Source organism: Gopherus flavomarginatus, chromosome 3, assembly GCF_025201925.1.
Source record: "Gopherus flavomarginatus isolate rGopFla2 chromosome 3, rGopFla2.mat.asm, whole genome shotgun sequence".
In the NCBI taxonomy this organism is placed as follows: domain Eukaryota; kingdom Metazoa; phylum Chordata; order Testudines; family Testudinidae; genus Gopherus; species Gopherus flavomarginatus.
Window position 1 is genome coordinate 37,170,960 of NC_066619.1, and position 17,116 is coordinate 37,188,075.

The window sequence follows — 17,116 nt, forward strand, 5'->3', positions numbered from 1 at the left end:
ACATACAAATAATTCGGGTGTTTTAAAGATATGTAGTTCTTTCTATGAAAGTTCAGGTCTATGAAACATACAATAAGTTTTCTGCTGTAGTTAAAGCTTAAGAATGTTACAGAGGAAATTAGGAAATTATTTGTATTATGGTAGTGCTTAAAGGCCATTCTACATCTCATCTATATTTTAAAAAACGTATTTGGATCCCGGCTTTTCTCTACACACTAGAGCTGGTCAGAAAATTTTTAATGGAAAGGTTTCGACTGGAAAATGCTGTTTCAATGACATTGAAATCAATAGGGATTTGGATGAAACTTCCTGCATATACATTTTTTGTTTTTAAAACAGTTTTTCATTGCGGGAAATTACATTTTGAAGAAAAAACATTGTTTCAAAAATTTCATTCTGAAATGTTTTCAGTTTTAAATGTTGACGTTATTTCATGACATGTCAGTCGTAGTGCATATGACATACCATTATAATATGCCATTATATAATATATTGTGATGTTTTGGTGGTAAGGGATGTGAATTGTGTTTAGTCTGAGAGATAAAGTTGCCTTACTTGGTGGCTTCCTTGGCTATTAATGCAAACATTCAAAATCAATGAATCCTGTTGTGTCCTATTATGACATAATAATAACATAGGAGGCAAAATATCCTCCCCTCCCCCCAAAAGCATTAAGGGCAGTTTTTGTTTAGTGCAGATGAAACATTTTATCTTGTTTTTGAACTCAAAGTGTCTCATGTATGTGTTGTAAGGGTCAAACTCCTTGATTTTTTGCAAGATGTAATAGTTCAACGTGCAGTAAACAGAACCTGCCCTTAATGCGTTTTTTCAAAAAAAATAGAATATTTTGACTGTTATGACTTGACATAATATAACATGTCCTATTATGTCTTGTTGCTACTGATATCATGAAATAATGTAAAAATAATAAAATATAAAAACGAAGAGAATATGTGAAACAAATTTTGTTCTGGAATGAAATTTGTTTTTTCCAAAACAATGTTTTTCCAGAATTTCCATTTTGTGGCAAATGTCAAAAATATAGATATATAAATGAAACAAAATTTGAAATGTCTACATTTCCTGTGAAACAGAGGCTTGGCTAGCTATTTTAGACACCTCAACTCCTCTCTTCTTTCAGGAAAATAACTAGATATTTCTTAAGCACATTTAGTCTCTTAGCTGCAGATGACACTGTACTCGATATATTTGTTATCCTGTCTTTGAAGGAAAAAACTGGAAGATTTCAGGCCAGAATCCTCCGGTGGTGTAAAATGATACAGCTCCATTTGAAGTCAATGAGGCCACACGGAGGATCTAGCTCTCTGCTATGATCTTCCAGAACACATTGATCCTGCCTATTAGACTTGTGCAGTTTCCAAAATGGCCAACATTTTGGGGGCCGGATCCAGGAAACCCTCCGATCACAGAACACTCAGAAATGAATGGAAGCATGCATGTGCACAATGCTCAAAGTATTGGGCTCCTGCTAGTCAGGGCTAACACACTGAAGCAATGCTAGCTCTGTGGCAACTAGTCCTGTGTTAATTCATCTGTGCTCTTCCACCCCCATTCTCTCTGTGGCCAAAGTAAGCTAGCGCCTGCTGCTTGTGCAAATCAAGAAACCCAGATCATTAGGAGGTCACATTCTTAAACATGTACATTCAAAGTGAGATTTTTTTCACAGTACAGTTAATGATGACAGATCTATATATGGGTCATCACCAACATAATAAGTGTTAGACTAATTATATCTTCTGTTGGATGAAATCATTACCCAGTGGTGCAAGTAGAAACCCTTTCTTGCCGGTACTGCACTCATGGGAGTGACACAAGGGAGGCACGTGATCTCCCCATGTGACCCTCCTTGGATTCCTCCCCATCCTGCCCCCAGCCCGGGGCCCCCATGCTCTTCCTGTCCCCTCCGACACCTGCCCTTTGTATATACAAACACCAACGTGCTTAACTACTCACTTCCCCCCAAATATGTAGTATTCAGTCTGTTTATACAGAATATGGGAGTTGGGTGAGGAGCCATTTCAGCATATGTATGACTTATTAAAAGACAAATTTTAAGTAGAACTTTATCCTAAACTGCTTTATGGTTTTGTACCCAAACACTGTATTTCAATGGAGGATTCAACTTCCTTTATAGGAAGAGACTCCTGAAACTCTTACCAGTTCACAAAAGTGGTCCATAGTCATGGAGATAATCATTTGATCAATCCAGTTGAAGACAATGGGACTAAAGGTTTACAGGGTTAGGTTGCAAGTTTGTAAATTGTTCTGGATGAAACTGACAATGCCTGAACTGTTAGATCAGAAGGATCGTCTTTCAAATAAAGGTGGGCAGATGTGTGATAAGTCTTAGCTCCGTTGCTAAGATGAGGAACATATATTCAGCAAAGTTCTTGACAGATTCCTGAGCAGCTGGTTTAAGGCTGTCGGTGTCAGGCCTTATAATCTTCATTTATAGTTCTTTCACCCACAAAGCTAGAAAATTAGGCATTTGTTTTGCTGCTCCGGTTCCAGTTAGCAAAATGCATGTTAGACTAGTTTGGCTGCAAAGAAGAATTCTGTATACACTGGGGACAACCCCGATTCCTATAAGGCTGCAGAACTTGGCTGACATCAGAATCCAAACATCCTCTGGTCAGTGCAAGCAGAGGCATTCCTCTAATGATTTAACATGATGCAGTATTAAGGTCATGGATAATTCAGACCAATGGGGAGAAACAGAATAAAAAACACTGTTTAAACGCCTTCCATCCCCCCCTAATCCTCCCCTCTTGAGGACTCCTGACCAATTTAACTGCACAATACATATGCCAACAAACTTAAACAAAGCCTTTGTTTAAGTTTGTTAGCATATGCTCAATATATAGACTAGTGAGCTAAGAGCTCAAAAAAGAAATATCACTCCTGAGCTACAATCCTGGATCTGATATTGACTTGCTGTGTGATCTTGACTTAACCTTTCTGTGATTCAGTTGCCCAATCTGTAGAATGTGGCCATTTGTGCTTATTTCCCCCTAAGACTTGGAGTTAATATTTATGCAATGTGTGTAGGATGTAAATTGTAAAATTCCACTCTCATCTGCCAGTTCCTCAGGAATCTTCAAGAGGACTGACAGAAGTGCTATGTGCCCTAATTACTAAGTACACCTATTAATAAAGGCTACAGATCTTCCATTTCTCAAATTCTTGGATTTTCTGGGACAATTACTACCTAGTTATCAAAATAGTTTCCTTCATTCCTTATGGGCAGTAATGTGGTGATTAGGAGGCTTAAACATTTTTTTTTAAATGTTTTCCCAAACTTCCAATCTTATCTGTCTTGCATGCTTTTGTGGTTTGTCCACCTAAATTAGACCATTCTGAAAACAAAAGGAAAACTGGGCCCTTGAGACACTGAAATGAAGTAGCTGATTAGTCTTGAGGTAGTCTGAAGTAGATAAGCAAAATAGATCAGAAATGTACTCAGGACAAAGATAAATCACTTGGAAGGACCATTCCTATAGGACTACAAAGCATCTGACTGGAAATTTGAAAAATATGCTGAGAAATGCTTGGATTAATAAATCAAACAACATGATTGAGACATGGGCTAAAACTTGTCTGGACTATTTAGTTTATCAGTTGCACTTGAAAAATGGAGAGTTTGAGCTATGAAGTTCTAGCAAGGGATTTTTATCTTTTTCCTTTTCTTTCAGTGCTCCCTGAGACAGACAGGATGTTTTTCCTTTGAATTATCTAATCAATATTTTCATTTTATTTATTTTCAGATTAATAAAATGCACAGCAATGAAATGGGGTAGCATTTTTTTTGTTTAGCATATACTGTTTAGCAATAGTAATTGATCTGTGTTTGACCACAAAAGTAATATAATAAGCTTTTTTTTCTGAAACCACATTTCCAGTTCCTCACTCACTATTATTATGGTGAAACCACCTTTTGATGAGGACACAGCAGCAAAATAAGGACAGACACATGCAAAGAATTAAGCAGCAGGCCATAACTTTTATTAAACTTTAACAAAGGGGTGGAGTGCTAGCTGCCTATCACCCATATCTCCTATATGAGGAATGTAATTGGTTTCACAGGGCTCCTTAGCATATAACCCATAACAAGAGGTAGGCTCTCCTCAGCCTATCCCACCAGGACTCAGGTCTCTATCTCTTCTAGTACCCTTCTTCTGGTGAGGGAGGCAGAAGGTGCAGCAGGGACCTCAGCCCATGAAGGCCACAATGACTCACCCTATCACATGAGCCCAAAGGCCCAACAGCAAAATCCCAGGTCTTTCACCTTTTGAGAACTGTTCATTTTGTTTTCTTAAGTGCACTGGAAACTTTCTGCAAGTTGCGATGAATAAACACCACCAGTATCTCAGTAAGGTAGTAAACGCAGTTCTGCTCAACCCCTTGTGGCTTGCAGGTGCTATAAAGAAGACAAATAAACTCCCTGGTCCTCTGCCTATTACCCATGGGAGAAAACATTTTTTCCTGACCCCCTAAACAGGCGACCGGCTAGACTCATAGCATCTATCAGGTTGGGTTCCCATTCCTAATTTGGGCAGCTAGGGTGGGCTGCTGGCAGGGCCGGCTTTAGGCCGATTGGCCCGATTCCCTGGAATCGGACCCTGCGCCTAAGAGGGCCCCATGCTTTAGGCGCCTTTTTAAATTAATTAATTAATTAATTTTTACTCTCCCAGTGACGGTCCGCTCCGGGGGTCTTTGACGGCATTTCGGTGGTGGGGGGTACACTCCGGGGGTCTTTGGCGGCATTTTGGCGGTGAGGGGTCCTTTAGTGCTGCAGAAGACCTGGGGCAGACCCCCCGCCACCGAAGTGCTGCCAAAGCCCCGGACTGCAGCTGTATATTTGAATCAGGCCCCATAGTTAATAAAGCCGGCCCTGGCTGCTGGAATGGAGCCGAAAGAGGCTCCACATGGTTCTTGCACTGAGCTAAATCCTGGGAGCTGGAGAATGTTCACCAATCAGCACCCCTCACCTCCAGCTAGCCAATGACTTCCAGAGACTCTCTGGGAGAGAAGCTACCTGTTGTCCCTTGGTGAGTGTCTCTCTCCCTCGATACTGGGACTGGATCCATCAAGTTACCCCACCCGTTGATGTGGTGCATGGCATTTTAAAATTGCAGATTATTGCTGGCCCTATTGCCTAAATTTTCAATAGTGATTTTGGGTGCCTTCATTTTTTGAGTGCCCAATTTGAAACACCTTACTACAGGGGCCAGTTTTAAAAAGTGTCAAACATCCACCTCTGAAAATCAGACCCCTTTAAGGTGTATGGAACTGAGCAGCACCCAAAATCACAAGTCACTTTTGAAAATGTTAAGTCACGGAGGACAAGATTTTACTTATAGAAAGTCTGTGGGAATTTTGCTGGGATTTCATCCTGTATATTTAGGTAAATACTTTGCATAATATAAAATCACTTATGCTACTTGAATTCATGTTTTGTTTGAATAAAAGCAACATAACTTATATTAAAATAAGTTATTTTTGTTAAGTTAAAGTAAAATCTGAGTAGCTGTAATTATCATACTGAAGATCAATGTAATTATCCTTAATGCGTGCAACGAAGATACAGGATATAGAGCATGAATTTAGGGGTTTTTAAAAAAAAAAAAAAAGAGAGAGAGAAATGATTTGAGATTCTCTAATTAAGAATAAAACAAGTGTCACTCTACTAGTGCATGTATTGCTTTGCTACCAAACAGGATGAATTATGGAATTTTATTTTTCCATTTATAAATAGAGTGTATGGCACAGAATTTTCCACATCAGAGAGAAGTATATTCTTTGTGTCCTGAGTGTACTGCATGAAGAGACCTCTCTGTGTTAGCTTTGATATATACAGTCTATGGACTAATGGAATAAAAACAAATATTGAAAGGAATGTTTTCAAAAGGATGCTTGTTTACAGCTAAATTATGCCTCCTGCCTGTATGTGTTAGATGGGGAAATGGCTCTGGAAACCACCACCTTCCCATGTACCAGTGTATAATAGTTAGAAATATGATATGGTGTTGGACTAATTTACAAAATACATGGGTAAATGAGAGTCCCATATGTTCACTACATTCCCTGTATACAGTGTATATGTATTATAGAGAGGCTATATATCGTTCCATAGCTAAGGACGCATCAGCTTCCATTGTAAATGTTCTTTGTAGGCCCTGATTCAGCAAAGTGCTTAAGCACCTTAAACACATGTTTAATCCCATCTCTATTCAGCAAAGCACATGGTTAAGCCGCACTGAAATGAGACTTTGGCACATGCTTATCTTTTGGTTTACTCCCTTTATAGCAATGGTTTGCATAAATATTGCCACATTGTGAAGGCAAAATATATCTAAGATCTTGAGATGCAGGTTTTTTAACAAAAAAACAAAATACCCTGATCTGAAAGGTTGGCATGTGAGAACATAGGGGAATTTGTATAGCTTATAGTTTAGTGAGATCTTACCATAGCTCAAGTGGTAGAGACTTGTAGTTTTGCAACTCAGAGATCAGGTTCCAATTTCAGTTCTACAGTTGTGTTGTTTTACTATGGAGAGGGGACAGCCTCTCTCTATAGTTGAGGTTGCAGCTCCAATCCCAATATGTGGGTGATTTTGATCTGCTTCTTAATTCCAGTTTCTGAAAGTCCTGTTCAACTTCAGAAAGGAGTTGTTTAAAAGCCTTAATCTCATATGGGACATCCTTAAGTTATTGTTTCTTCATGTCTTTCTGTCTGCCAATGAATTTGCATTAGCTCACACAATTTGAGACTTACGGCAACATTTTGAAAAATATAGGACAGCTTGTTTTAAAGGACCTAGACACACACAGCTATGAATCCATATATTTGTGTTATAGCATATGTGATCCTCTGGATAATTATTTGAAAACATACTTACAATCCATTCAAATGCTCCTTAGTAGTTTCTTATGGGATAGAGTTTGCAGGATTTTGTAATCCTTAGATTACAGGACCAGTAATCACCCTGCAAGAGAATCAAAGTGTCAGTGAGTGAATCAGGCCCTCCTCCTATTGATAAAAGTTAGGCCATCCCAGCGTGGAATATAAATAGTACCATGAGACTTAGGTGATCAGTCACCTTTGCTAACGTATTGAACCATGAATGTGAAATATTCAGAGGGATAGTTGTAGTGATCAGTTCTTGAACAGTCCACCGACTGAAGTTTATTTGCACAAAATATTTGTAGTATGACTCTGAACAGCAAAGAAACCTGGAAATGTCACCAGTCTGTGGATAATCTATGAACAGAAAAGGGCTGAGCCATTAGAATAAATTGCTCATAATTTCTGCCTTCCACCAGCTCTAGAGACAAGTTAAAATAAAATTGTCAGTAGAAGTCAAAGTACTGTCCTTTTCATATTACAGTAAAAAGAAGACTTCTCATGTATGTTCTCTCTTCAACTTGCTGCTTTGCTCAGACATTTTAAGGAAAATGTTGTGGCTTAATTACACAGCAGCTGGGGTTTGCATATTGCATAACTGTAGAAGCCTCAATCTATACAAAGCACAATATTCCAAGTTACCTTAATGGAGACATGGGGGAAAAAAGACTGTTGTTGCTTTTTTGCCATCTGCTCCATATACCATAGATATCCTTATAACAGGGAGCTAATGTCACCACTTAAAATCTCTAGCTGTACTTTCTTTAAATACTTTCAATCAAATGAATATGTAAGACACAATTAAAGTCGCATACTCCGTTATTTACATCTTATATTTTTCTTTTATTGCATTGAATTTTAGTGCTCACAAAAGTGGCTCTGTATGGCGCTGCAGATCTTTCAGTTGCAGTGGAGAGGGAATGGTGTAGACTTCCCTACAAAGTTCTGCCAATATGCCAAGCAGTGGCAACATCTCTGCTGTTCCATGCAAATGCTACTAATCTTGATAAATGCATGTATAGGTCTTTACGAGCCTAATATATAATTACATAGGAATTTGTTATCATAGCACTGTACAAATATTTATTTTATGATGTCAGCCTATGTTGAAATCACCACATTTGTGTTCATTTCTAACCTAACCTACGTTTGAACTGAGGTTTCCAAAACTGAAGAGCCAAGATTTATGCACACTTTAGGCACCCTAACTCTTTTCCTCCTGACTTTTCTGACCTAGACTCTTATCCCATCAGCTTCACCGTTAATGCCATCATTGATGTCTCATTTGTCTGTTCCTTGCATTCTCTGTACCTTTTTCCATGCCACCTCTCACCTCCATACATGGACGGTCCTCTCTACTCTTGTCTGTAACACCAGTGCCTTCTCTCTTTAATTAGGCCCCATGTGACGATGCTGCCTGCGGGAGCCAGCTGAGGTGACTCAATTAGGGTGAACTGCAGACAGAACGGGGCAGACAAACTCCAAAAGCTGGTGGATATTCCAGAACTTAGATTTACAAAGGCAGCACAAAACAGCTTCTGTATTACCTCACTGGTTACTCAGAAATACAAACAATGCAGTTTCCTTAAAGTGCCCAGCCTCTGTCCAGACACACGTTAGATATGATGATGATTACTGAAAATCTTATTTCATCATATAAAAGAAAAGGTTCTTCTGATCCCAAAGGACCAGCCACACACCCAAGTCAATATAAAACTTAGATCTTACCCAAAAAACAAATAATTGGTTACAAGTGTGCAAACTAAACTACAATTTATTTAAAAAAGAAAAGAGAGAGAGTGTTGGTTAAAAGATCAATATACATACACATTTGAATTCAATTCTTGAGGTTCAGATACATAGCAGAGAGGAACTTGTAGTTGCCAAAAGTACTTTTAGAAATAGTCCATCGGTTATAGTCCAATGTCCATATTCAGAGTGACTCCAGTCAGTGACTGGGGATCTCAATTCTTATAGCTTAAGGTTTCCCACTCTTGAAATCCAAAGCAGATCTCAGATGAGGAAGGATCGTGTCCCAGAGTCTTTATACACTTACAGCAGCCTTTTGGCCTGAGAAAACAATAGGCTTAACTTTCCTTCTCCCAAACATCATGGTAATTAGCATGGGGTATTTTATCTGTTAACAGTTCAGATACAGGTTACTACAACCTTCAAAGAAAACTATGGACAATAATACTATTTCACTCAAGTGTTTTCCTAAATATTAATACTTCTTTTTTGATCTTCGAATCAAAGCCATAGTAATAGACAAGACTTGTTTGCTTACATCACAAGACCTGAGCAAACAGCTACCCTTCTATCTCTAACAATTCAGGCTTGCATTTCAAAGCTCTATTCATTTACATATCTTCCTAACCAGTCTTTAAAGTTCGGCCATGGATCATGTCAGTCTGTGAGTTAATTAACTCTTTCTGGCCCTGTGTCACACCCCAATAACATAACATCACACCCCAATTCAGCAAGGTACTTAAGCGCATGTGCAGTCCTATAGATTTCAATTACTTTCAATGGGACTATGCATGCATGTGTTTTAAGTACCTTGCTGAATCAGGTTTTATTCCTCCTGAAATATCACCTCTTTGTCTGTCTGCCTTTGTTAGATATGCTTAACCAAAAAAATCCAGACCCACCATCCCTTTAACTGAATAATTGCATGACCAGGTTGTAACCTTCACTCCCCCATGCATCGTGCCACCTATGAAGTTTAGACTTTAAGTTCTTTAGGGCAGAGACTGTGTCTTCCTATATGTTCTGTGAAATACCTCACACATTTTAGTCACTATAAAATATAAAATAATAAAAGGCTTTTCAAAAAATAATAAAGCTATATCTAGAATTTACTGAATTTACTGCAAGATACTGAACAACATCAACTCCTGCTTTATCTTGCAGGACTGGGCCCCAGGCAGAGAAACCTGACAAAACCTAGAGCAGGTCATGGAGGCAGTGGTGGTAGGCATAGGTGCCAACTTATCCAGGTGCTGGTGGGTGCTCGACCCCCCCCCCCCCCGCTGCTCCCGCCCCGCCCCATTCCAACCCCTTAACCCCTTCACCAAAGTCCCAGCCCCAACTCCACTCCATCCCTATTGGACTCCTTCCCCCAAATCCCCGCCCCAGCCCTGCCTCTTACTTGCCTCCTCCCTGAGCGTGCTGCATTCTCGCTCCTCCCACCTCCCTCTCACCACTTGTTATGTCGCCAAACAGCTGTTTCATGGTTGCAAGTGCTGGGTGGAGAAGTGGGGACCCAGCGTGCTCAGGGGAGGAGGCAGAGGTGGGGTCAGGAGCTTGGCTGCTGCACCCACCAATTTTTCCCCGTGGGTGCTCCAGCCCCAGAGCACCCATGAAGTTGGCAGCTATGGTAGTAGGAAGTAGGTTTTAAGGCAGGATTTGAAGGAGAGAGAAATGGGAGATTTCCAAGTGGAGGACTGCACTATGAATGAAAGGGGAAGCTGCCTGTGCTCTTCCTATTTCTCTCTTCTTCCTGGTCCCTCTACCTCCTTCCCTACTCTCAGCAAGACAGAGTAGGAGGAAATCAAGGCAGAGACGCAGGTAAGGACACCTTGGAAGTGATAACAAGAAATATGCAGTAAGTAACAGAAACCCACCAGAGAGGTGCAATCAAGGCTGAGAAGTGGGGGGAGTAAGATGACTTTAGAAGCAGTGAGTAGACTGAAGAGGCAGGAGCGGTGAAAAGCAGGGAAGAGGGAGAGGAGAAGGTTTAAAGTGTTCAAAGCAAGCAATAGCCAAGGAGTGAACATGAGTGAGCGCTTACAGATGGAAGGCGCTGATTACAAATGACACTAAAGAGGAAAAAGTATTGTAATTTGACCAAGGACTCAGGATAGGGGAATGTAGGATGTTATATGTACTATGTATATTTTAGGTGTTGGGACATGTGAAAAGATGCCTGTTTGTCTGTCAGGAAGGGAGAACAGCCTGGTGAAAAGCTAAGCCACCAACTTGATCAGATAAACACCTGATCAGCAATTCAATTGGAGTGCCCAACCTATCGCCCGTGGGCCAGACACAGCCCACCAGAGCATTTCATAAGGCCCACAACTTGCTTCATTGCAATACACCAATGGCTGTTTCATTCCTGTTTTGTTGTCATGTTTGCATCATTTTAGTTTACAGAAGTCTGTAAATAGATAATATTGTACATAGGTTGTTGCTATCTAAATAGATATGAAACAAGCTGAACTTAAAATATAAACCAATACAGGTGACTTTAAATCATACTAAAATATGTAGAATCTGTTTGTCCCACACAAGGTTGTACTTAGGTTTATGTGGCCCTCCTGTGTAATAAGGTTGGGCACCACTGAATTATATGAACACCTGGGTCAGTTCAGTCAGGTGAACATCTTGATCAGTAACCTGATCAGGTAAAAAGCTTAGTCTGCAGTCCAATCAGGTAAACAATTAAATTAGCAAACTATTCTTAGTGTTAGGCTGAAAAGTGTTTATACAATATATAATGAATAACTTTGTAACAACGTATTTAAGGCGAGCACCTGACTGTGATGTGTATTTGCATTTAACCCATTTAGCCAATTTAACCTGCTGTGTCCTGTTGCAGTGGACTGATCACTCACTGAAGCAGCAAATAAACAACATAGTTCTTCAGCTCAAGAGTCTGTGAACCTGTGCATTCTGGGTAGCGGGGAGTGAAGTGTTAAAGATGACACTGAAGTTGCATACTCAGGAGATGACAGGAAGGATGGTGGACCTGTCAGTAATGATAGATGAGGGAAGCAGAGGAGAAGGATTAGGAGAGAAGACAGAGTGAAGTGTGTTTTGGGGAGAATGAATGATGCTCAGTTGGATCTAATCCAAGCAAACTGGACAATGAGAGGGCACCCTTGCTTTGTATAGTTTAAAAACCCTCCCATAAAGCATTCAGAAAATCCAGAGTTTGAACATTCATGAAAGGAAACCACACCCTCGAAGCTCAGCAAATGTCAATAATACTTGGAATCACTTTAGTAGTTCAGTTTGTTTAATAACATAGCCTATGTCCCATTGGCACTGCCTTCCTTGGAAAGGCAAACCAAAATAAGTACTTTGTAAAGATTTATTTTTGATCAGTTCCCTCTATTCCAGGAATGTCAGCATTATGGATTAGTAGGGGCCTATGAAAACATACCTTGATTAGAACCATGTTTCTTTAAAATAAGATTTTGGAGATTGTAGTCTTGATTATTTTTGTTACGGACTTTTTTTTGTGTGTGTGATAGTTTAGTTTACTGATGACTTTTTAAAGCAGGCAATATCTTATCAACAAAATGTGATAGGACCCTGAAATTTATCAGCATTGAAATAATCAAATCTTTCTATAGTTAGCAAAATTGAAAAAGCAAGTGGTATAATTCTCTAAGGGATATATATATAGTAGACTAGTTCCTAGTTTTTTAAAAACTCATGATAGAAAGTATTTTATTTGGGCTGGATCCCAGGCACAAATTAGAACAGTTTGAGGGCTACTCTAACTTGTGCACGCTGCCTCTGGCCCCAGAGGATCAGTATAGCAGCTGGGGATTGTCTTGGCATAGGGGTGTCCTGGCTATGTTTTACAGTGTTCTGTCAAAATGAAGGTTGTTGGCAGGGGTGAAAGTAATATAAAATTCTTACTGGTACGGGGGCCTGGAGTAGGCCCCTGGAAAGGGCAGGGCTTTGGAAAGGGCAGGGCTTTGGATTGAAGGGGCAGGGCTTTGGATGGAAGGGGCGGGGCTGAGGGTCAGCCTCCCCCAGCCAGACTGTTTGTGCTACCTGGCTCGTGCTGCCTGGGGTTCCGGTTGCTGCGGCGGCAGCGGCCTGGAGCCGTGGGCCCATTTTAATTGCCGACCCTGGGGCAGCTGCCTCTTCTGCCCCACCCCCATCGGCAGTCTGGTGGGGGGCAATAATATTAAAATGCTGCAGCAGCACTTTAACATCGTTGCCCCTTTTGACCTCCCCCCCAAGTCAGCGGCCCTGCAGGGAGTCAGTGCCCTGCCCGTAGGGACCCTACCGGCAAAGCCACTGATGAGGGTATGGGGGAGCAAAAGGGGCAGCAAAGTATTTTTATTTTATTTTATTTTATTTTAAGGAGGGTCCTTAAAGTGCTGTCACAGCAAAGGACCCTCCTTAAAGCACTGCCATGGCGGTACTTTAACGTTGCTGCATATGGGCCGGTACCGGCTTCTTACCAGTACACCATACTGGCCTGTACCAGCCCACTTTCACCCCTGGTTGTTGGTCAAAGTACTATACTCATAGTTACCTTCCTATTTATCACTAACATCACAACCTGCTATGAAGAGCTGGAAGATGCTTGGTGAAGGCAAGAATCTAGAACTAGCTGCACTGGGACAATGGTGCTAGTGGAAATATTTGAAGAGGTTGATGTGAAATGGTGCAAAGGACAGGTAAGGAAGATAGCATTGATACAAACTAATGTTCACTTGTACATCATGTACCTTCGACCACCATGAAAAGCCAAATCTCTCTGTGTGCTTTGTGCAGCTCTGTCTAAATCAAACGTCTCTTGGTCGCATTACCTTTTGCTGTTTCTGGAGGATTTCTGCTATTGACTCCTCAGAACTCATTTTGACATTTCTCTTTGAGGGGCTACATGCTTTTGAGCTGCCCTTTTCCTTCTCAGTTGTATTTTGCAAGTTCTATGTGTCAGGCTTGAAATAGCACGTTGTTTTAAATCAGCATCACCAACAATAACCTTGCCCACTACTGTGATTCCATCCTCCCTTCGTACTTGCCTTAGCTGAATCTCATCAGCAGCTGACTATAATTAGGAATAATATAATAAGGAATATAGTTGGGCTATGGAATCTTCGTTTAACTTAGTGCCACCCAGGAGAGTTTCCCTGCCTAGTGCTCTTAAAACTGACTTGCCTTCACCAACTGCTCTGTATTTTCACTTAACAGCCAGTACTGGAATGCAGTGAGATGCCATTGTCAGGTGAACATCCTGATCACTTGCTAGAATGCAGCTGCTTTTGGATGCCAATCACACCCCTCATTTAACTTCGATATGGACTGAATATATGAAATACACAAGCATCTTTTCTTCATATTATTGATGCTATGACAGCCTTGGCTTTTTCTGTTTTAGTGAATATTAGATTTCCCTCACCCTCACTTATAGCTTTTAAAAAAGGTTCCTATCCTTGGCTGTAGTCACCTCTGCCATGAATTAAAAATAATCTCCTAACTAAACAAACTAAGGCAGCTTCTCTTTACCCCAGTGTAACAATCAGTTACAAGAACAGAGCCAAATGACCCTCCACCTTGCCCCCAAATGGCAGCCTTTCTCATAGCTCTTCATAGTTGTTAGGCTGGGGCACTGGCACTCAGCCTAGGTCCCAATCCTACTAGTGCTTGGAGGTTCTGTTTAAAGTCACTCACATCCCCACATAGAGTCCTGGGCAGTTAGAAAGTATTTTTGAGGAACCATTGGTCCCAGGGCTGGCTCCTTGTTGCTAACCTAAGGCTGTTGCTTTTTTGGCAATGAAATATTTACAAGCAGGCTGGATTTTGCCATCACAAAAGACAGTAAAACATTAATCCTGTCTTTTTGTGCAGTCAGACTAGCTGAATGCAGCTGTTATATACTTTAGAGCACCGTTGATATAAGGACCAAACATTAACTCTTCTATTTGCTCAGTCACAAGGCATTTTCTTTGTCAGTTTATATAACATTTGCTATTGGTGTCCTGACATTCATCTGAATTCCACAGTGGCTCATGTTCTCTTTTGTATGCTTGAAGACTTTTGAAGACTTTTGAAGACTGTGTAAATTTTTTTATTGACTTGTTCGTCCTAAAGGAGCCTTGGCAAAATCACAGCTAATTTAATATTTCTTGCCAGTGCTTTGGTCCTGAAGTGCGGTAACGTTTACTTATTCAGTCTGAACCACAGTGGTTCAAAGAGCTGATTTTTATGGTCACAGTCTTAAACTCCACTATCTTACACCATCAGGGTCACGTATCCTTCTCTGATTTTGTTCCACGTTGCTCTGCTCCGTCATCCATCAATATGGATTTCCTGTGCCTTCTATCAAGAGCTTATACCAAGTGGGATGCTCTTTTAGCTTATTTGCTCCATTTAATTTGAATGAGTCTGGGAATGGGAAGGGTTGCTTCTTGTCTAAATTCTAGAGGTCTATTAAGAATGTTTTAAGTTCTGAAGTTCAGAAGGCTAGAGCCAACTGTATGTCTTTTGGGGTCCCAGGGATAGAATCCTGTTCGTTCACTTACAGCAAGGATGTGCCAAATGGTTTCAAACAAAACCAGCCATATGCCATGAATTCACATAAATGCTTCTCCAAAAGTCAGTGTGGTCTGCTACAAACAACTCACTCACTGATGTCCAGCAATACTCTAGAATAGTTTCCTAACACACTTGGCAAATTTTGCTGGGCTGGCTACAGGGGGATTTGTACCTGGAGGAATCTAAAAACAGTTGTCAGCCTGAATCTGGCAGATGTTGCCACACCTGCTGGGATGATCACAAAGAAGGCATAGAGAGGTAGACAGTAGGAGGGATGCCTGTATAATGTAGGGGGGAAGGGATAGGTGAGTAAAAGGAAACCTGGGGTGGCACCTACTAATGGGAACCAGTGCTCAGAGACTTGATTGTAGTGGCAAGACTTAAGGGGATCAGGGTCAAGTCTCAGACTAGGAAAATCAGGATATAGATAATACCATGACTAGCGCCTTCAAAATATCAGAGAGAGGCAAAGAAGAAAGAAGTTGAGGGGGCTGGGGGAAGGAGGCAATCAAATGGTTCTGAGATGGGTAGAGGCAGGTGAAGATCTCAATGGGTTCTAAAATGCCTGATCAGAAGTAAAGCTCTTGCTGGAGCACTTATCCTATCCATAAACATATGACCAACTGAAACCTACAGAAGCAGGGGTAGGAAAAGTTAAGGCTGATGCTCAGTTCATTAGTCTGCAGCACTGGTCCCCCACCCTCTCCAGATCCCTCTTCCAAATGCACTGTGGGAGTGTGCACATCCCAGTTCTGATGTGCCAGCAATGAAGTGCTGCAGCTCTGCTTGATGAATCCAGCTTCTAGTAACCCACAGCTTAATGGACAAGATGTTCAAAAACACTCAGCACTGCAATCTGGGGCCAGGTTTTTAAAAGAGCTCAGCTCCCATTTAGGCATCTTAATAAAGGCAAGACTTTCAAAAGTGCTCAGCTCCTAGTGTGATGCTTTTATGGCTATATTTTCAAAAGAATTAGCACTCAGCCTGCTGAGCTCTTGAAAATCTGGCCTGAGTGGCAGGGGCTGAGCCCTTCTGAAATGTGACTGTCTAAATTGTCATCTCATTTGTTTGTATAGATTATATATGCCTCTGGGCTGAGTCCTTGCCTCCATGTTCTGTCATCTTCAGCTTTCTCTCAGTGGGAGTTTGTGGCACACACATTGCCTTGTTTAAACAGAGGGAGGATGGTTTATTTTATACAAAACAATGAGAGAGCATCTGACTAAGTAATACACGATATTTGGGCAGTGCCTGTGGGTGCAGGGCCAGAGGAGGAGGAAGAAAGCAAATGAACTTTGAAAATAACTTATGGACTGTTATGCTTGTCCCTGTCTCATGGCCCATAATGGGAGCGGACCATTTTCTTTTGCTATCTGTAACTCAAACTATTATTTGTATAGTTCCCTATCTGAGACAGGGACCACAAAATGTCCATTGTCTCTAATGGGCCAAGTATTTCACCGACAGTGAGAAACAGTTCTCATGCCTCCCTCCTCCATAGCTTACAATCTTGTTAAACAAGACAGACTTGATGGGACAGAAAACAGAAATACCGTACAAAGAGAAATGATTGGCCCAGCCTCATGTAGTGGGTCAATGGAAGAGTTGGGAGTACAATGTCCCTTCATGTAACAATGATTAAATGAGGAGCATCTCTCAAAGATTTTCCATCTCTGAGAGGTATTTTTTAATTCTGTTCCTATGCAGACAAGTGATCAGAATCAGGGCCGACTCTAGCCATTTCGCTGCCCCAAGCACGGCGGCACGCCGCGGGGGGCGCTCTGCTGCTCGCCGGTCCCACTGCTCCGGTGGACCTCCTGCAGGTGTCCCTGCGGAGGGTCCACTGGTCCCGCGGCTCCGGCGGACTCCTGCAGGTGTGCCTGCGGATGCTCCACTGGAGCCGCG